Source organism: Callorhinus ursinus, unplaced genomic scaffold (assembly GCF_003265705.2).
Source record: "Callorhinus ursinus isolate GAN/ISIS: 27379988/994484 unplaced genomic scaffold, GSC_fseal_2.0 scaffold7, whole genome shotgun sequence".
In the NCBI taxonomy this organism is placed as follows: domain Eukaryota; kingdom Metazoa; phylum Chordata; class Mammalia; order Carnivora; family Otariidae; genus Callorhinus; species Callorhinus ursinus.
Genome location: NW_027397069.1, coordinates 50361463 through 50380124, shown reverse-complemented (window position 1 = coordinate 50380124; position 18662 = coordinate 50361463). Strand labels below are relative to the sequence as shown.

The following is an 18662-nucleotide window of genomic DNA, read 5'->3' as shown; positions in this document are numbered from 1 at the left end:
GCTGGGAAGGTTAAGTAAAATAATGTACCTGGTACATAACACTCAAAATGTTATGTCTTAAGTTGTCATCTGGAGTGGGTGTTGCCAGACTATGGCTGTGGGCCAAATCCAGCCACGTCCATTTGTTTGTGTAACGTCTAAGCAGCTTCCTGTTGCAACAGCAGGGTGGAACAGTGACAGGGACTGTATGCCCCACAGAGCTAGGATACTTACTGTCCAGCCCTTTGCAGAAGCGGTTTGCTGACCTCTGATCTGGGACGCTGAGAAGAGAACATCGGCTTACGTGACATTTACAACCAGTTAAATTTTGTCCTTGGTGGGCTCACCAGTGCCTTTCCCTCTTTATTGTTGGTTCCTGGCATCTAATGATATATGGTATGAACCCCTTATAGTGGAGAAGTCCTTATAGAGAGCTCGGCATCTCAGTACCATGGAGATTCCTGGGATCTACTTATATCCTCCTGCAGTCCAGTATTAATAGAGAAGGACCACATAGGAAATGTGAAGAAGGTGGGTAACCAATTTCAGCTCTTGTTAGTTACGGCATCATCTCAAATGGAAACTGCAGAATACTCTAAGTTTAAAGGGGAGTTAGTGTTACCGGGTGATGACCTAGTCACCGAGCAGAAGGAAACAAGGACATGGAAAAAGAAGCAAACCATGGTGGGTGATTTGAAATTTCCACTGACCTCCTCCTCTGCACCTTAAATTAAGACCGCTGTAAAGTCCACTCCTATTCCATTTAAATATCTCTCTTTTAAAGCACCTGCAACATTATTGCTATTCTAAGATGTACAGAAGCCTGGTAGATGGAGATTATGCAGCAGAGCAGTATTCCTAGGGTTTTGTTATTTGCATATTGGGAAGATCACTGGGTCTGGGTCCAGAAAACCTTGCCATGATCTAGATGGGACCACAGAGGCATGTCACCTCCCCTCTCTTAGCCTCAGGTTCCTAGTAGAGACAATCTCTTTGTTAATTGTTAGAGGATACTAAATGGAGACACTCAAAGAGCAGTGTGTGCATATATATGACGATGTGTGGTGGGGTGTTCTGTAAGGAAGGGATTGTAAGCTTTCTTTTGAACGGCAGATGCAACAAGAAAATATTCTAAGATGAGCTTTGGTCAAAACTGTTTTCACCTACTACCCCCTAGGCCACCTGCGTCCATTCCCTTTATTCAACCAAGGGAAGGTTGCTTTGGACCCTGGCTCTCATCAAGGCGGAGAATGAACCTAGTGTTCACTTGCGTACACCTGTGATCCAGAGACGTACGTTCCTAAAATCACTGGCCGGGGGAGTTGCCTTTTGTCAGTGCAGAGGCTTTTCTTAATTGAATAAAAAACAGATATTCACTTATATCAAAAATTCATTAAAAGCACCAACATTCATTGAGGTGTTGTCAGTGCTGGGGCCAGCAAGAATAGACAGTCATTGTCCCTTAATGACTTCAAATCCAGCCTTGAAATACTCTTTAACAATTCCATCCTGAGAACACTTTCTTTCCTTTTGTTACAGCCAGCCATGACCCTGTCCCACGGAGTCCTCACGTCCTCCCTCCCACTCTTGATGCCTCTTCCTCCAGTTTACTTTTGGAGTTTCTTCCCCACGAAAGTGCAAATGACTGTTGCAGAGTCCAGAAGAGTTTTCTTCCTGGGGAGCTTGCATTAGAGTTCCATGTCCTTCCGACAGCACTTTCCCTGCTAAACCTGGATTTGGCCTCAGAACCCATCTGTCATTACCAATCACGGTTGGCAGTTACGTCTACAACTATTCATCATGGTTTAAGCCAAGGCTGAAATTTCAGGAATCAGATAGCAAACACCAGGTTCAGTTTTTTGGGGGAAGAGGGGAACGGGGGTTTCATGGCTTTTTTGTTTTGGGGTTTTTTGGGGGGCCCTGCAAAGTGAGATGACAGAGATATGGCTTGCCCCTGTTATATATAAGGTCCCAACTTAGCAAAAGCCATAGCCCAAGGGTGGCAATTATCTTACAGAAATGTTCTCTACCAAGAAGAAAGTCAGAGATGATCTTCACTGGGCTGAAAACTTGTCGTGAGGAAAGTGAGGAGTGTGGCATTTATATCCCTATAAAGGCACAGCCACTCAAAATACCCACAGTGAGTGGAGAATTCAGAGCAGAAGCACTGTGGGTAGAGAAGGCCCCAGAGGTGTTATATGGTGCCTAAGTGAATAGCTGGACTCAAGAAGAATCTAATTTGAATGTTGCAGAGCAATTGTATGAGGAGCTTTATTCCAGAAAGTTCTATCCTCTTATGCACTGTGTTTGACAGGGGATAAAGTCAGAAGAAGGAAAATGAACACATTCATTAATGAGGATTCAACTTGCAGTTGTAGTGTCAAAAAGATTCAATAATTTAAATAATATTCCATAACTTTCACAGTATTTCTTTTTTAAAGATTTATTTATTTACTTAGAGAGAGAGTGAGTGCAAGTTGGGGGAGGAGCAGAGGGAAAGGGAAAGAGAATCCCAAGCAAGCTCCACCCCCAGAGCAGAGCCCCACATGGGGTTCAATCCTAGGACTCTGAGATCAAGAGCTGAGCCAAAACCAAGAGTTGGATGCTTAACTGACTGAGCCACCCAGGCGCCCCAGCTTTCACGGTATTTAAATGTGAAAGTATGCATTAAACTTGGGAACCTGCTGGGATATAGTAGATTGTAAACATTTCCATACAGTTATAGAATTTCAAATGCAACATTATGCCCTCATGTTAATAATAACAAATAAATTCAAGAGAGCTTAGTTCAAATAAACACATTATTGGGGTTGACAACAAAAGTGTGGACACCTCCCTGACTCAGAGGTGTGCTCACTGCAGATCTCTGTTGGCAAAGGAGACAACTTGGTATAGTCTGGGCTCTCTCAAGAACCTCTCTTTACCACGTATTGGCTGTGAATCTCTGAAGCTCTTCTCCAGCTCTCCAAGTATTTGAATCACTTGTCTACAGGTTCGTGAGCATGACATAGTTACCTTAATAATCTGCAGAAATATGCACAAAGTTACATTTCTGCCTGGCATCCCATTACCAATATAAAAATATAATCGACTGTTTTGGTCATGTACATTAATAATTAACTAGGAGACTTTAAAATTCCCATTTTCCTCAAAGTTACATTTTTATAAGTGCTTGATTTTTTTCCTCTCAATAATTTTGTGAGGGAGTTTTCAGTGTTTTTACCAAATAAGCATCTTTTTATGTAACTTATAAATGCACACAGACATAAAAAGTATTAACAATTAAGAGTTCATAGGACACCCCTATTATTATTATTATTATTATTTACCCCTATGATTTGTTTTAATTAGATTTTAAACACAGGCTTAACATCATATGTATACACACACATGTGGTTATCTTGACCCACAAGATTAACCTTGAACTATTCCTTCAAGGGTATTGTCTCACTAGATGATCCTCCCTATCACCTCACAGAGAAAGAGTCAGCCTTCTGCAATATTTGGAATCATATTTTCCCCCAAATGCAGTTGTAGTAGAGTAAAATAAATAGTAGATTTAGAGGTGGGGTTTATGCCCCGACTCTTGTCAACAACCCAGTTCACCTGTTACTAAAAGGACCTTTCATTTAAGCTTTCAGAGCCTCAATTTTGCCATCCTTAAAATGGAAACAATAGTATTTTTTCTTATTATGTAGCTCATTTAATTAAAAAATATTTAATAACGTAGTCTTTGAGGAAAGCACTGGATAAAAACTCTAACATTAAACAAGTACAAGACCTTGTAGGACATGCTGTGATATTTTACCACACCATGACTTTATCAGTCCCTATAGTTCTAACAATGCCCAAACAGTAATCATTTGGTCACTGGTAGTTCTTACTTCTTACTCCGTGTGACTGGAGAGGGCCTGCCCAATGTGATGTAAATGTGGCCAAAGTACCAAAACCCTCTGGACGCAGTGACTGGTTCGGGAATGATTCTTCTAAGATGAAACCAGATAAGTAAATACTTGATTCTGGAATTTATTGGGCAGGGACTCTCTTTCAATGAGAAGTAAGGACATTAGGAAGTAAGTCTGGAGGTGCTAATGGTCATCTTATCAGCACGTAGACTGATTTATTGAAGCTAACTATAAACTAACTACTGAAACTAACACAGAGAACAGCAGGAGATGGAGAAGAACATATCCTGAATTACAGCATTGGAATCCCTGGATTTATCACCCCTGAGGTTTCACTTGTGTGCTTTTTAATTATCCAGCCCATGGATTTCTTTTCCACTTTAGACTTCGGAGTTGAGTTTCTGTCACTTGCAGTGAAAAGAGCCTTGACTGATTCGCTTACTTCTCACTATGAAGGAGATGCTCTATAAAGAGTCCATGGCCAAGCTATGTATGACTCATGCTTGCATCAATAGACCCAGTGCTAAATGCCAGTGATATGGTTGCGTGATGGCCTTCACCCCATCTTCTGTGCGTAGCTAGACTGCTTAATAGACCTTGAGCCTGGATCTTCAGAGTCTAGGATCTCAGTCAGCACCACAGCCCATCTAAACCCAGCCAATAGGTGAGTCTGCTCTTTTGTCAGGTTGACCCCTGCTTTTAACCCAAGGGCTAGAATATGCTTCTAATAAATCCCTGTAAAATCCTTTCTGATGACTCAACTCCTCCCTGATTCATTCGAGATTTCTTACTGGGTGCAGAAGCTTAAATATTGCCTGAATCGTACTCTCCCCTAAACCCCCATTGGCTCTCTCAGACTTTGGTGCCTGGACTGGATTTGAGCTTGCTCTGAATTACTCCTGACTATAACACCGAATTTGAACTTCTGACCACCATCCTCCTCTACCAGAATAGGACCAAACTTTCTTTCTCAGTTTTTCCTGGCTTCTGGACAATTCTTACTTACCCTTCTACCATTCTTTGGGAGTGATGAAACCAATTTCATTTATAGATCTCTACACTTAGATATAGCAAGGCTAAATCAGGATCTTGAATGTACTTTTTAAAACTAAATGAGATTTTCAATTTTTCATGTACCAAGTGCCTATCCCCCACCCACAACCTTGAAATCAGAATCATGTTGGAGTTCTCTGGCCAGACTCTACTTGGGAAACCAGCCAAAGGAAATCTCTGCAATAGATTGGTCCGGCCCCAATTATGGCAGAGGAGCAGGAGTACACATTACTCCAACAAAAGAAGACCTGCCCAGAGTCATCCAGCACATCTCATGCTGGCCCTGCCAATGCAGGAAAAGTGGAGAATGCCCACTGAAGACAGGAGTGACTTCATGCTCCATCCCTGGAATTGCCTCTGAACTCATCCTAGGAGTGGACGTTGGGTGCTAATCAAGAGGACTTTGATGATTGTTGGTAAATTTGGGCAAATGGGTCCTTTGCCTGGACAACTCTTCTCATTTGCAGGTTTGTGCCTTAGTCTCCATGTCATGTGAAGCAAGGGGTGCTGGGTTCCCTGCTTGGATGTGGGAAGCTGAAGACAGAGCTCCAGGACCTAGGCTACTTTAAACTGAAAAGCCAGGGAAAACTGCCTAGCCCAGACCACTGAGGCAGCCAAGATTTTCTTCTTTCCTGATGGCCCAGGATCATCTCCTGTTTTGATCATGACCAGCTCTTGGAGCTCTTGCTCCTCTCAGGGCCAATGGAGGGGACATGGGTCCAAGACAAGAGTTCAGAATGACCCCAAGACAACTTAAATCGGGAAAGGTAGAGTCCCAAGCCAGAAGTCATAGGGGGGGCCCAAGGGAGCCAGTTCTTTCCTTAAGAGCTGACCAAGCAGCTGAGCACCCAAGAAGTTGAGTTCAGAGGGAATGGAAGACCACCAAGAGGCTGTGTGGTGATCCCACCCCTCCCACCACAGTCCTTAGTTTTTTGCATGGCTAGGGGGAGGGATGGGGTGGTGAGTCCCAGTCCTGAGCTATAAACTGAACCGTGGGTAACAATTTCCATATAAACAATAAATGCTGGCTACACCCTAGGCTAGCTCAGCAAAGTCTATTAAACACATAATATAGGAACAAAGATTTATGTCTACAAGAAATTTGTTCTAGTTAAAAAAGAAACAAAACAAAAACCTACCAATGGACTTAGGCACACAGCTTCTGTGTAAAGCTGGAGACAGTCTGTACTGTACCTGGGTAAATGCAGAGTAGTTTTGAACACATGGTAAGTGCTCGATGACCACTTTATGCTTGATAGATTAGTTATTCTATAAAAGTTTATCATGTTCTTTTCATTTGTTTTCTTTATTTGTAACTCATTTTCAATTAACTTCCGTATATGACATGCAGAGTCCTGATAACAGACATCTTTAAAGGCACATGTCAGTGTGCCTTAATTCTTCCTTTTCTTAGAATATATTTGTTGAGCTATATATCATATATATATAATATGTATTATATGCAAAATCTATATAAATTTAAAAGCAAAAATTTCTTTTGAGAGTTTACTAAAGGCTTGACTTTTACCATTCATGTAATAAAGCATAGATTTTCCTTAAAGGTAAAGTCTCCATTTCAAAAAAGTTGATGACAAGGACAGCAGGGATAAAGAATTTCAACAGTTTAAATTTAAGGTCCTGGATAAAGTCCAAATGGAGAATATTTTCTGATTATGAGAAGTTGGCTTTTTTATCTGATTATTTTTTACAGAGTCAGAAACACCCAGAGGGCAGTGAGGGGCGCTGAGCAGTGACACGGTGAAGAGCGCCAGGACACTGTCCCAAGGCTGTAGGGCACCACGTGCTCTGCCCAGCTCCCTGTGGAGGTGGCTCAGCTTTGGCGAGTCACACAGACAGTCATTCAGGCCCAGTTCTTGAATTTCAGCATATTTTGCTTCTGAAAAGACAAAAACCAATTATTGATAGCTATGCTGACCTCAGATATGCAGGCTATCTTAGTGAAATGATCTTTTCGAACCATATTATTGCCAGTTAGAGGTGACCCTGAACGTGTTGATATAAGTTTCGTGAAAAAAACAAAACCAAACCCAAGCCCAAGAAATAGATACTCTCCCTGATTTTTGTGTTTTCAGTCACCAATGTGGTTTTGATCCTGCTCATTGTTTTTGCCAGCCAAGCTCTCTCTTACTAAGAGGTCCTTTGTAAGATCACTCCAACCTCTTGGGAATTACTATTGGAGCATGTTAGCCAAAGACTGTAGTTAGCTGTGACCTACCTCTCTGTCTCCCCCAAGAGAATGTGTCTTCTAAGGGGTCTAAGGCGGATCTGGCTCAACTCTATCCTGTGTTGGGCCAACAAGTGTTTTGAACATAGCAAGTGCTGAATAGCTGTACTCTGGAATTTTGAAGTTGAGCTGAACTTGACCTTGCCATCATTGATTGATAATTAAAACAAGATTCAGATTAGGACTTTTTCCTTTCCAACCTCAGCACCCATAGTCTCTTATGGAAGTCTCAGGAGCCCAGGTGCTCTGCACCTTCGTGAACCAGCCCCACTCCCGCCTAAGGTCTTCTCTCAGGCAAACAGCAGAAGCTACCCCACGCCTTCCCTCCCACCTCAGCTTGTCTTGCATACTCAGCCTCTATGCCCTGGGCTCAGGGCTGCCTTTGAGAAGGGTCAGAAGCATTGAAGTCAGGGCTTCTGATATTTCATGACATCTATAAATCATAGCCATATAGCTACCTTTTTTCTGAGGATCTGTTACGTCCCAGATAATGTGCTGGACATGTTTAAAACCTGTTATTTATTTACTTTGCCTCAAGGCAGAAGAGTTATTCCCTTTGCTAATTCTTTTGTTTAGACAGTGAAGATCCCTGATTTAATGAAGCTCATGTTCCTATGGAAGAAGAGAGACAACAAACAAGTAAACAAGGTAATTTCAGATAGTGATTACACAATGAAGGAATTACAACTGGGTTATGATGTAGTTAGCACTGCTTTAAATATCAACATCAGGGAAAAATCTCTCCAAGGGGGTGACATTAGTGCTGAACCCCAAATGAGGTAAAGGAGACTGGTAATGTAAAGAGCCTTCATTCACAAGGACCAGCGTGGGCAAAGCTCTGAGGAGGGTATGGGCTTACTGCATTATTAAGTTATCTATGGATCTGTTTGCTTTCTCTGCTAGAATTTGAGCAATATCCTAGTTCACCTACACACTTGGAAAGGATTTTTCTTGCTAGTAACTGGGCTTTCCATCCCCAGCATCCCCCCAGCACAGCTGGGACACCCTATTACATTCATAAGCATTTTCTTTGTCCTTCAAGATATAGTCAAAATCCCACCTCTGCTTTCCCATCTTAGTGTTCAGTGAATTAATTTTGTATTTGTTTTCTCCTGGTTTATTTTGCCATATGAAACACAGGTCATCACATCTGCCTAGGCACCTCCTGGTATTTGTGAGGCTTTCATTCAACAGATTTCCTAAGCATCAACCTTGTGCTAGGCACAGGGCTAAGGCTTGGGACCTAAAGATAAACACAGGTTGGTAACTGCTCTGTGACACATAATGTGTTTTGCTAATTAAACTTGCATTATAGATAGCTTTCTCCAGCAATGGTGTGGAGAATTGATTGAAAAGCAACCAGATTGTATATAGGGAAAACAATACGTATGTGTATATATGCATGTAAATATGTGTGTGGTGTTGTAGATAGCTGCTGTTTTTGTAGCACTAACACCCAGCCTCCTTTTTTTCCTGGAAAGAACACCCTGTTTTCATGGATTACCATCCCCCTCCTCACCACCACTCCTGTTCCATGAGGTTGGCTGAGATTGATTCCAGAGGCCATGTCATAGGTTCATACCTAATCAACACCAGGTAATCCTGAACTTTTTGCTAGAAAAAAAAAAAAGTAAGAAAAAGTTTCTTTCCTCTGGGGTGGTTGAAAGGCTAGGATGCATGACTGGAGCTCTGGAAGTTATCACCATGGGGGAAGAGCCCATGGAGAACAGAGCCCCACTCGAAGAAAATTTGCCCTAAAATATAGGGAGGAAGTACCATGGTGAGCTCCTAGATCTAGCTGGACACCCTTAGTTCAGTTAAATGAAACAAAAAAATTCCCTTTCTTATTTGATTTGAGTTGGGTTTTCTGCTACTTGCAACCCAAATATTCCTAAGTAATATAGATGAGGAGCTTGAGGCACATTGACCTTAGTTGCCCAAGATCCCACAGCTAGTAAGTAGCTGTGTTTACTTTAAACCCAGGAAATCAATCTCCAGAGTCTTTGCTCTGCTTGCCTCTTAGATCAGGGTAGGAAGGGAGAGGAGCAGAGGGATTTGAGAGATGCTTCGGTGGTTGAAGCTGTAGAACTTGGGGACAGGCTGAACATGGCGAATCAGGGAAACATGACTTACACATCAGGAAGATGAAGGTATCACTCATGGGGGAAAGAGGAAATACCAAACAGAGGACATATTTGGGGGTGGGGAAGAGTTGGAGGTGATGTGTTGTGTTCTGGATGTTTTGAGTATGAGGTGTCTGTGGGGCATGCAAATAGAAATGCCTGGACCACGAGTGAGCAAAAAAGCTCTAGGCTAGATGCACTCAATCTTTAAACAAATACTTATTAAACGTCTGCTCTGTGGGAGCCCCTGGACTAGACTAATGGGGATATATGGGAGAACTTGGTAGTCATGGAAACTTTTTGGACTTACAGAGCTTACATTTAAGTCTGAGTTATTAGTGTATCAGTGATCTTTGAGGTGATAATGGGTGAATGACGGTACCCAGGGATTGGATATAGAGTAAGAATAAAAGGAAATTTAACTTCTGTATCTCGGTTTCCTCGTCTATAACTACCCCATGGGGTTGTTCTGAAGGTGAAGCTTTTAGAATGATGTTGTACATAATGAGCCAACTGTATATCTTAGCAATGATGAGTGTGAGGTACTGCCGATGTTGATAATGAAGAGGGGCAGGAAGTGTCAGAAGTTAGGGTTAATGCATAACCTGGAGGTAAGATTGTGCTTATCACAAATGATTCTAGTCATATAGAATGAAATCAGAAAGGTTACAAAATTGAACTTTAGTTCTTCCTGTTGCGATGCTTGCCACTATATAGGCAAGAGTTGAGAAAAGCAAACTTATTTGGCTTTCAAGTACCCCAGCCCCTATTAAATTAAATTTAAATGAATGTGCTACTTAGCTAGGTGCCAGGGATGCAAATACAAACACAAATGTGATATTGCCTTTTCCCTCAGTGACGTTTATGTCCTAGTGGCCCTCATTAAGTGTCAACTTCTTGCCTCCGCTGCGTTCTTATTTTTTGCACTTGGAGCCCTTTCTTCATTGATGGACAGGTATTAGCCTAAATACGGAACTCAGCAATTAGTCTCGATTTATATACACACAATATTAAGTCAAAGCCTTTGCGTGGTGATTTGACCAAGAGCTTAGGGAGGCCGGTGGTATCTACTTCAGCCATCCTTTCTCTGCTCACTCAGAACACCTTCAAATGTACACCCTTTTTCTTACGCAAAGCAATACCACTCTCTTGAGCCCCTACCCCAGAGCTACTCCCAGGCCTTTGTTTACACATCCAAGGGATTTAGCAGATGCTTTGAGGTTTCCCTTTAAAGAGTCTGATTAAACTCTTAGACAAGGGTCATCTTCTTCCCTAGTCTCTACCTGGGGAGAGAGAGGTGGTTTACTTAGAGATAGGCTATGGGTATCTATGACATATTTATACACAAACTTAAATATACATGCATTGTTAGTAAAAAAAAAAAAGGCATTATGCTCTCTCTGTATTTTTGGTGTCTGCTCTTTTTCAATTATAAATATATTTTAAACATTCTTGGTGTTAATAACTCTTATCTAGAACATGATTTTTAATGGCTACATATTTATCTATGGCTATAATGTAATTTTCTTATGTAGTTTTGATATTTAAGTTGTTTTCAGTGTTTCACTTTCATAAATAATTCATTGGAGAACATCTTTGGGTCTATATCCTGTGGGATCCCTGACACCTAGAGCAGAGCCTGGCACTTAGTAAATGTACACTAAAATATTTGCAGAGTGAATGAGTGAATATGTCAACTCAATTTCCATCCCAGGCGCTAGTGTTTCTTTTCATACTGTGTATTATTTAAGTCCAAAGTTTTCTCTTTAATAATAGTTGCAGTTATCATGGAACTGTGCAAATCAAGGCCCCAGTTCCAATAGGCAGTTTCGGTTACCATGATAGTACGCAAAGTGAGGACTGTATTACTTTGTTTCCTTAATTCAAAAGTAATGCATGATAACTTTAGATAACTTAGAAAACGCATATAAAGAGAAGGAAGAAAGGTGAAATCACCTGTAATTACAGCACTCTTAATTAAATTAAGAGTTAATCATTACGACATTTTGATATATATATTCTTGTTAATCTTTTTTTGCGCAAATATGTGGTTTATTTTTCTTCACAAAAAAGGAGGGGTACTTTTCATACTATTTAGTATCTGCTTTTTTCCACTATATATAGTGAACAACTGCTCATGTCATTAAATATTTTTCTTTTACACGGTTGTTATCAGGTTCCTAGGGTTACATTTTATGGATGAACTGCGGTTTAACTAATGTTAACTAATCTCTCATTGTGGGTGAAGTACAGTTTTTTGTATAAACCATGGAAAAAATTCTAAAATCTAGTTAATTTATATGGTTTTGTAGTTTTCAAATTTTGCACTATAAAGATATATTAATTTTAAAAAACAGAAATACATACTATACTATACTATATGCTATAGTATAGTTTTGGGAAATAGATTGGGGGAAAATAGGTGGCACTTTTTCATGTCCTACTTGATACATTTCTGTATTGTTTGAAAATTTTGACACTGGTATGTATTAATTTTATAATTAAAAATAAACACTGAAAAGTGTTTTTAAATTTTAATTTACACCTAGCACCCAGACCTTGGTTTCTAATACCATTCTCCAATAAAAGGAACGTGGGTTTCTTGAAAAAAATGGCTAACTCTAGGGCTGGGGTAGGGGAAATTCAAGATGATCCTGGAGCATCTTACTACACCTGAGAGTAAGAAAAAGCTCAAAAAAAGCAAAAAAAAAAAAAAAAGTGACATGTCAAAGGGACACGGGCACCAACCTGAAAGAGCTCCCAATGGCCAAATCTGAAATAGTATGAGCTGCACAATAAATGGTATTGAATTATAACCCAAAGTATAAAATAAATATCCATGAGTTCCAAACATGATGCAAATAATAACAGAAATAAATAAATGCGGGTGGGGGAGGAGACAACTCTTCCTTATAGAAGAATTCCAAATAATTTACATAGATCCCATCCAACCTGCAGGAGGTGGAGCTTAATCACACCCCACCCCTCGCCCCACCATGACAATAAAAGAAAAACCCACCCACTTTGAACCCCGTGAGCTGTGTTCACTGAGTGCAGCCTGCAAAGGGGAAAACAGTAACTTTACAGAGGCAAGCACCACCTCGGCAAGGTTATCCCAGCCAACATCACAGACCTAAGTCATGTAAACAGCATGTACTCCTGATATGATGTGATGACAGTGGGCACTTCGTGTCTGTGGTCTTCCTCCCTGAAAAACCCAGTATCCAGTCTCCTCTTGAGAAAACGTCAGACACGGGCGCCTGGGTGGCTCAGTTGGTTAAGCGACTGCCTTGGGCTCGGGTCGTGATCCTGGAGTCCTGGGATCGAGTCCCACGTCGGGCTCCCTGCTCGGCAGGGAGTCTGCTTCTCCCTCTGACCCTCTTCCCTCTCGTGCTCTCTCTCTCTCATTCTCTCTCTCTCAAATAAATAAATAAAATCATTAATAAATAAAATCTAAAAAAAAAAAAAGATTTAAAAAAAAAGAAAACGTCAGACAGATCCTAACCGAACTCTTGACGGGCACTCCTCAGTCATCAAAGACAAGGCCAAGCTGAGAAACATCACAGCCCAGAGGAGGCTGAGGAGACGGGAGGACGAAAAGCAATGTGGGATCCTGAATTAGATCCTGAACAGAAAACGGACCTTAGTAGAAAAACCAGGGAAACCCGAACAGGATCTGGAGCTGAGCGAACAGTGTCAGACCCATGTTGGTGTCTTCCTTTCCATGATTGTAAGCACAGTTCTATGGGAATGAGAACATTAGGGGAGATTCTCTGAGGTATATTAGGGGAGATTCTCTGAGGTACACTGGAACCCTCGGCACTATCTTTGTAACTTTTCTGTAACTGTAAAACTATCATAAAATTAAAAGTTATTTCAAAAAATTAAAAATGCTTCCATCAACAACCATGCCTATCAGCAAGTATCTTTGCATATTAAGAAACTGAACTACTTCTAATCCTTCAAATTATACCTAATCACATTACTATAAACACTATGAGTTAGAATCACATTTTTAGGCCCACCCTGTCCAAAGCTTGCATTTTTAATATTGTGTCTTTTTCCTTTTTTCAGCAGGTGACCTGAGGCATGCCTGTGATATCACCGCTGGGCCTCTAATCCTGCTCCACCCCTGACTCAGGCTTCTGATACAGCTCGGGGGAGGGGGGGGCGGGGGGGGCATCCTCTGTGCTGGGTCTTAGCTGCCTGGAGCTCCCACATCCCAACATTGAACCTGGGTGGATTTTCTGGGCAGCCTCTGATGCTTTGGGTCTTTTGCCTTTCAAACTACCCTCTCTCAGTCAAGCAGGTCTTGGTAAGGAAAAGAGCTACTTTTGGTAAGGATTTTAGACTGTAGTCTAAGGGCAACAGGAAGCTTTTGAAGATTTTAAGCAAGCGAGGTGCATAATCTGCAGAATATGAACTAGGAGGGAGGGGTGGAAGAGTGACTTTCAGAGTGACTATTACGGCAGCCCCTGGGGGAGATGCGGTAGGCCTGGACGGGGGTGCTGGCACGGTGGGTGGGGGCTTCAGATACCATGACAGTGAATAATGATAATCATAAACATTGATATACTCCTGTGGAGTTTACATTGCAAACGCTTTTACATTCTTTGTCAATTAATGTTTACAACCCTGGGTAGAATTTCCATTTTGCAAATGAGAAAAACTGGAGCCATAGGAAATTAAGTGAATGGCTCCGGGCTAAGTAGCATAATTTTAACCCAAGCATTTTGATTCCAAATCCAATGTGCTTTTCCAGTGCCCGACTGCAAGATTAAGGGGGAGATATATGTTAATGATTTGGTCTCTTACCCTTTGGGTTAATGGTTTTCAGAAATTACTATACTTACAAGCTTACAAATACAGATTCCCGGGCCCCACCCTTGGAGGTTCTGACTCCGTTTCTGGCGTGTGGGGGTGGGCGGGCAGAGCTCTGTAGCACCCTGGGGGGGGATGTAAGGAAAGGGGCTTGAACTAGAACTGCCATGGTCTTTGCTTGTTTTCCCAATTCCCATGCACAGGCAACACTGAATGGGGACCATTTTTCTCCAAGTACATGTACGATGATTCAAAAATGGATATAGATTTTTTTTTTACCAATTTTTTAAAAGATTCATTTATTTATTTTAAAGAGAGAGAGAGAGTGAGGGGGAGGGCTAGAGGGAGAATCTCAAGCAGATTCCCTGCTGGGTGGGGAGTCCAACTTGGGGCTTGATCTCAGGACCCTGAGATCGTGACCTGAGCCAAAATCAAGAGTCTGACACTTAACCAACTGAGCCGCCCAGGCACCCAGATTTTTTCTAACTATTATTTGAACAGTCATCTTTTGGAATCTGAGTAGCATTAGCAAACTTGGCTTTGAAACTATTTTTGCTGTTGAATGACTGACTACTTTGTCCTTGTTGTACCTGTCCTGCCCCCAAGCCTCTTCTGTGATCATGGTCCCCGTGTCCCAGGCCGGTCTCTGTGGCTTCTGGGCGAGCCTGCCTCTAGCCACAGCCATGCGGCCACACACCCAAGTCTGCGGAGCGGAAGCCTCAGCCCACAACAGGGTCAGAGCGTGTGGTTTTGTAGCCACAGGGAAAAGGGGTTGGGAGAGGGTGGGTTGAGTATTTTCCCATCTTCAGCCCTCCGAGCCCAACTGCAGGTTATGACTTCAGTGTGCCATTTCTCCTTTAAGAAAATAATGAAAATGGTCCAGAATCGCTCTCTGTCTTATTTGGCCTAAATAATGGATTTTCTTTCTTTGTTTAGCTTTCTGGTACCTCTAAAATCAGATGTACTTCTTTATGTAATTGCTTCTCGTTACTACTCTAGTTGAAGGTCACTTAAGGCTTGTGGCTCGCTATTTTTGAATTTTATCTACTTTTCAATCATTACGTGAAGATAAATACCTGAGTACTTGCATCTCAAGTTACAGAAAAGGGCCCCTAGCTCACGTGGGTTAGGTGCTCTAAAGAGCAAAACTGTGGTGACCCGTCGATGTTTATTCACCCACTTTACCTCGGCCTCTACCGGCCCACCACACGGCTCCCCTCACTCGCCACGGGAATATTTTCCCGGAAGGCAGAGTCAACCCTGAGAAAACTATTCTTTCCACGTGGGGATAGGCTTCTCAAAGTCTCCCCGAGAGGCCTGGTCTCAGCAAGGGGTGTAGAGAGGCGTGTTTCCACTTGACCCAAAGGGGCCCTGCTCTGCCACACACACTACTTTCCAAGCCCTGGGGGTGCATCCTTCTCTCCACCTCAGCTGAGGGCTCTCTGGTGGGTAGAAGAATCATGAATGTTTATTGAGTGCCTACGATGGACTAGGCACTGCAGGATTGCTTTGATCAGTCACAAACATCTCTTCCTTTCAAGCCGATGGGACTACACGTGCCAGTCGTTGGCTGCAGCCTTCTTGGTGGATGGTACTCTCCGGGACCCCTTGGCCTCAGGCAGCACACACCTCACAGGCTGGGCTTGGCAGCGTTTCCAGATGGGATTCCCAAGGATCGCAAGTCCTTCAGGCTGGGGGCATCTGGAAACTCTTCAGCAGGACATAGTTGGCTGTTACAGCCCCACCGTCGTCCCTGCCCCCAAGCTTGGTTTATCTCAGGATTGAAGCAAACTGCTAACCTCTAACGGCAAACAAGGGTCAGGAAATATTTCAGCTCTCTTGAAGGCTCTCCTCACCTTAAAGGGGACCTAGACGGGATCTGTTCTTTGAATTTCCCTCCAAGGGGGTGGTCCTGGGGCATATATTCCCAGTCTCTGTATGGCAGTATGGCCAGGTGAGGCCCGCTAACCTTGTTCATTCCAATGTGGTAACTTTGATTCTGCTTGTGGCGTAGGGACAGCCTTCTTCCCAGTCACTGTCCCACAAACGGCCCCCTGATGCTGGGGGGCCTGGACACACCCTCCACTTGGGCTGCCCTCTAGGAACAGTGAGACCTCCATCAGCTTTCATAACCCTTTTAGACAGCAGGTCCGTGGGGAGAAGGGAGGAACCAGGATTGGTCTGAGCTGGTTTCTCAGGAGGACAGCCTAGAATCTACAACATGACTACTCAGGGTTTGGTGAACTTGGGTCTAAGCTTCCGTGGTGTTGAATCAGAAAGCTGGAGGCGTGGGATAGTTAATCTCTGGGCAGAGAAACATCCACAACAGGCAAGCGCCCTTCTGGAGGCGGGGCCCGTGTGGGGTATCACAGAGGAAGCAGGACCCCTCGCCGCAGTTGGGGGAGGGGAACGATGACAAGTTCCAGCCCTCCAGAGAGAGAGGAGTGTTCTGGCAAAGGCGTAGGTAGATTGTCAGGCCCCCAGCCAGGCAGCTGTGGTTTGGGGCTGGGTTCCAGGGCCAGCAGGGAACTGGAATGCCAAATGGGAACTGAGCAGGCGCCCAGTCATATGCCATACTTGGCCATAGGGCGGGTTTAGACAGAAATACTCTGGTTTCAGGGCACCTGGGTGCCAAAGAGCTTTCCTCATATACCTGGATCCTGGGCGTGGCATGGCAAGACTGATCGATCTCCTGTCCCCCCACTAGGGGCCAAAGGCCCCAAATTATGAAACAATAAGCTTGTGTAGGATCAGATCAACCACCTAGCAGAATAGAGTAAGTGTGCAGATGTCCCAGGGATCTTGGATTACCTTTGTCCCCATCCTCCCCACCAGATTCTTCCCCTGAGAGGCAGCCATTCCTATAAACTGAAACAGATGAGTTCTTGCTAAGATGCCTGATAGGTTTTTTTTTTTAATCTCTTAAGTTCACACGCAAAAAGACTATAGATGATAGATATATATACGTCTATACATACCCACAGACACACTTACGCATACAGATAGGTCTTGCATACGTAGTAGATGAATCCCTAAAAAAGTCATATTTAAGTTCACTTTTTATAAATAATTCCTACTTGAAATTATCAAGGCAGCATCTCCTGATGGATCTGTCTGCTCTCTTTCATTAAATAATAAGACATATGCAGTCTAGCTTATTTTTTTCCTTTTCTATTTTTTTGCCAGGAAACCCAGAGCTGAACTTCATATTTAATTTCATTACTTCCTTAGTTTTAATCTTCTGATAGAATTGTTTTCTTCTTTGAACCCATTGTGTTACCTGACTTTTGTGTAGAGGTTCTTGATGTAATAACTCTATGGGCATTTATCAAATGTAATTTGCAATGATTTTAGAAGTGAATAATGAGTAAGTCATAAATAAATGAGTTGAATTTTCTAGAATCTTAGAAATATGTACCAGGGAAGCTTGCCAGTTGATGGATTACTAAGTTTGGGAAAAGCAGAATTCTACCGTAATGTACAATATCTTATTTTGGAACCTACCTGCCTGGAATTTGGAATGTGGAATTCACCCTCTGCAGATGAGCGTGAAAGCGGGTACCTCTGCATTGGAAGGCATTAGCCAGAAGGACCTGTAGCAGGAGGGAACTGCTGGTCTGCTTTGTCAGAATCACTCACTTTGCACCTACTCTCTCAGTCATATTTGCAAACACACCTAGGAATGTTGGCTACATCCTCCCTGGGCAATTTGGACAATGCTTTTGCAGTCCTTTATCTGACCTACTTGGTCAACACGGCGCCTTGACTCAAAGATACCGGGGAAGCAAAAGGCCCCGCCGTGTCACTGAGTCCATTCCTCAGGGTGGGGCAGGAGTGAGAAGCAACCTGATCTGCCCCTTCCATCTCTAGGGAGAAGCAGGTGGTGAAATCTCCTCTTTATACCCAGAGCAAGCCTTCAGCACTGGCCATCATAGGAGTAACCAATTTAGTTTCTCATTCTGGCATCTCTCCTCTACTTATCTTCATCCTTACTGTGTTCTTGGAGAGACTTTGCTGAAGCAGGAATGTGTCTTCAGAAAATCTTTCGCAAACATATCTTGGGGCCAGTAACTGATGTGCTCCCCAGCTCTGTTAACCCTGGTCTGAAGGGTGCAGGCTGCAGCTCTGCTCTGCTCAGGAGGGGCTGGTACCTGGAGGTTCTGCTGGTCCTCTGGGCTGTGGGGTGAGTGTGGTGGACCGGACTGCCCCCAGGAGACTGCGAAGATAAGCCACTCTCTTGGCCAGTTTTTCAGGCAGGGGGCCATTGAAATGGAGTGAATGGCGTCAGGATCCCATGTGCTTGAGGTGGGGAATGGATAGATGGAAAGTGTCTCCCCTCTGAAGCAGCTCCTTGGCACAAAAAGCATGTCATTCTCAGGTCTGATTTCATAGGTCAAAAAGGGAAAGTCCAAGGGCCACCTGGAATTGTCCTAAAATAAGTAGAGGACAGACATGGGGAAACTAGGACCTATGAATAAACGTTGTGTAAAGTTTGAGGGTTGGAACTAGGACCTATGAACACAGTTAGAAGGAGAC

General features: G+C 43.0%; 1 long non-coding RNA gene across 3 annotated transcripts; it reads left to right on the top strand.

The window, feature by feature from the left end:
• The first annotated feature begins 231 nt into the window (after positions 1-231).
• On the top strand, positions 232-17305 carry LOC112826719 (uncharacterized). 3 transcript variants are annotated; one of them, XR_003209022.2, is made up of 6 exons: positions 232-510; positions 5026-5404; positions 7759-7830; positions 8323-8441; positions 8664-8778; positions 12264-12698. It is a non-coding gene; the product is annotated as an uncharacterized lncRNA (long non-coding RNA). The 3 variants fall into 3 exon arrangements; XR_003209020.2 differs by lacking the exon at positions 232-510 and having other exon boundaries at positions 3277-5404; XR_003209021.2 differs by lacking the exons at positions 232-510; positions 12264-12698 and adding an exon at positions 13383-17305 and having other exon boundaries at positions 3279-5404.
• Positions 17306-18662: the final 1357 nt, after the last annotated feature.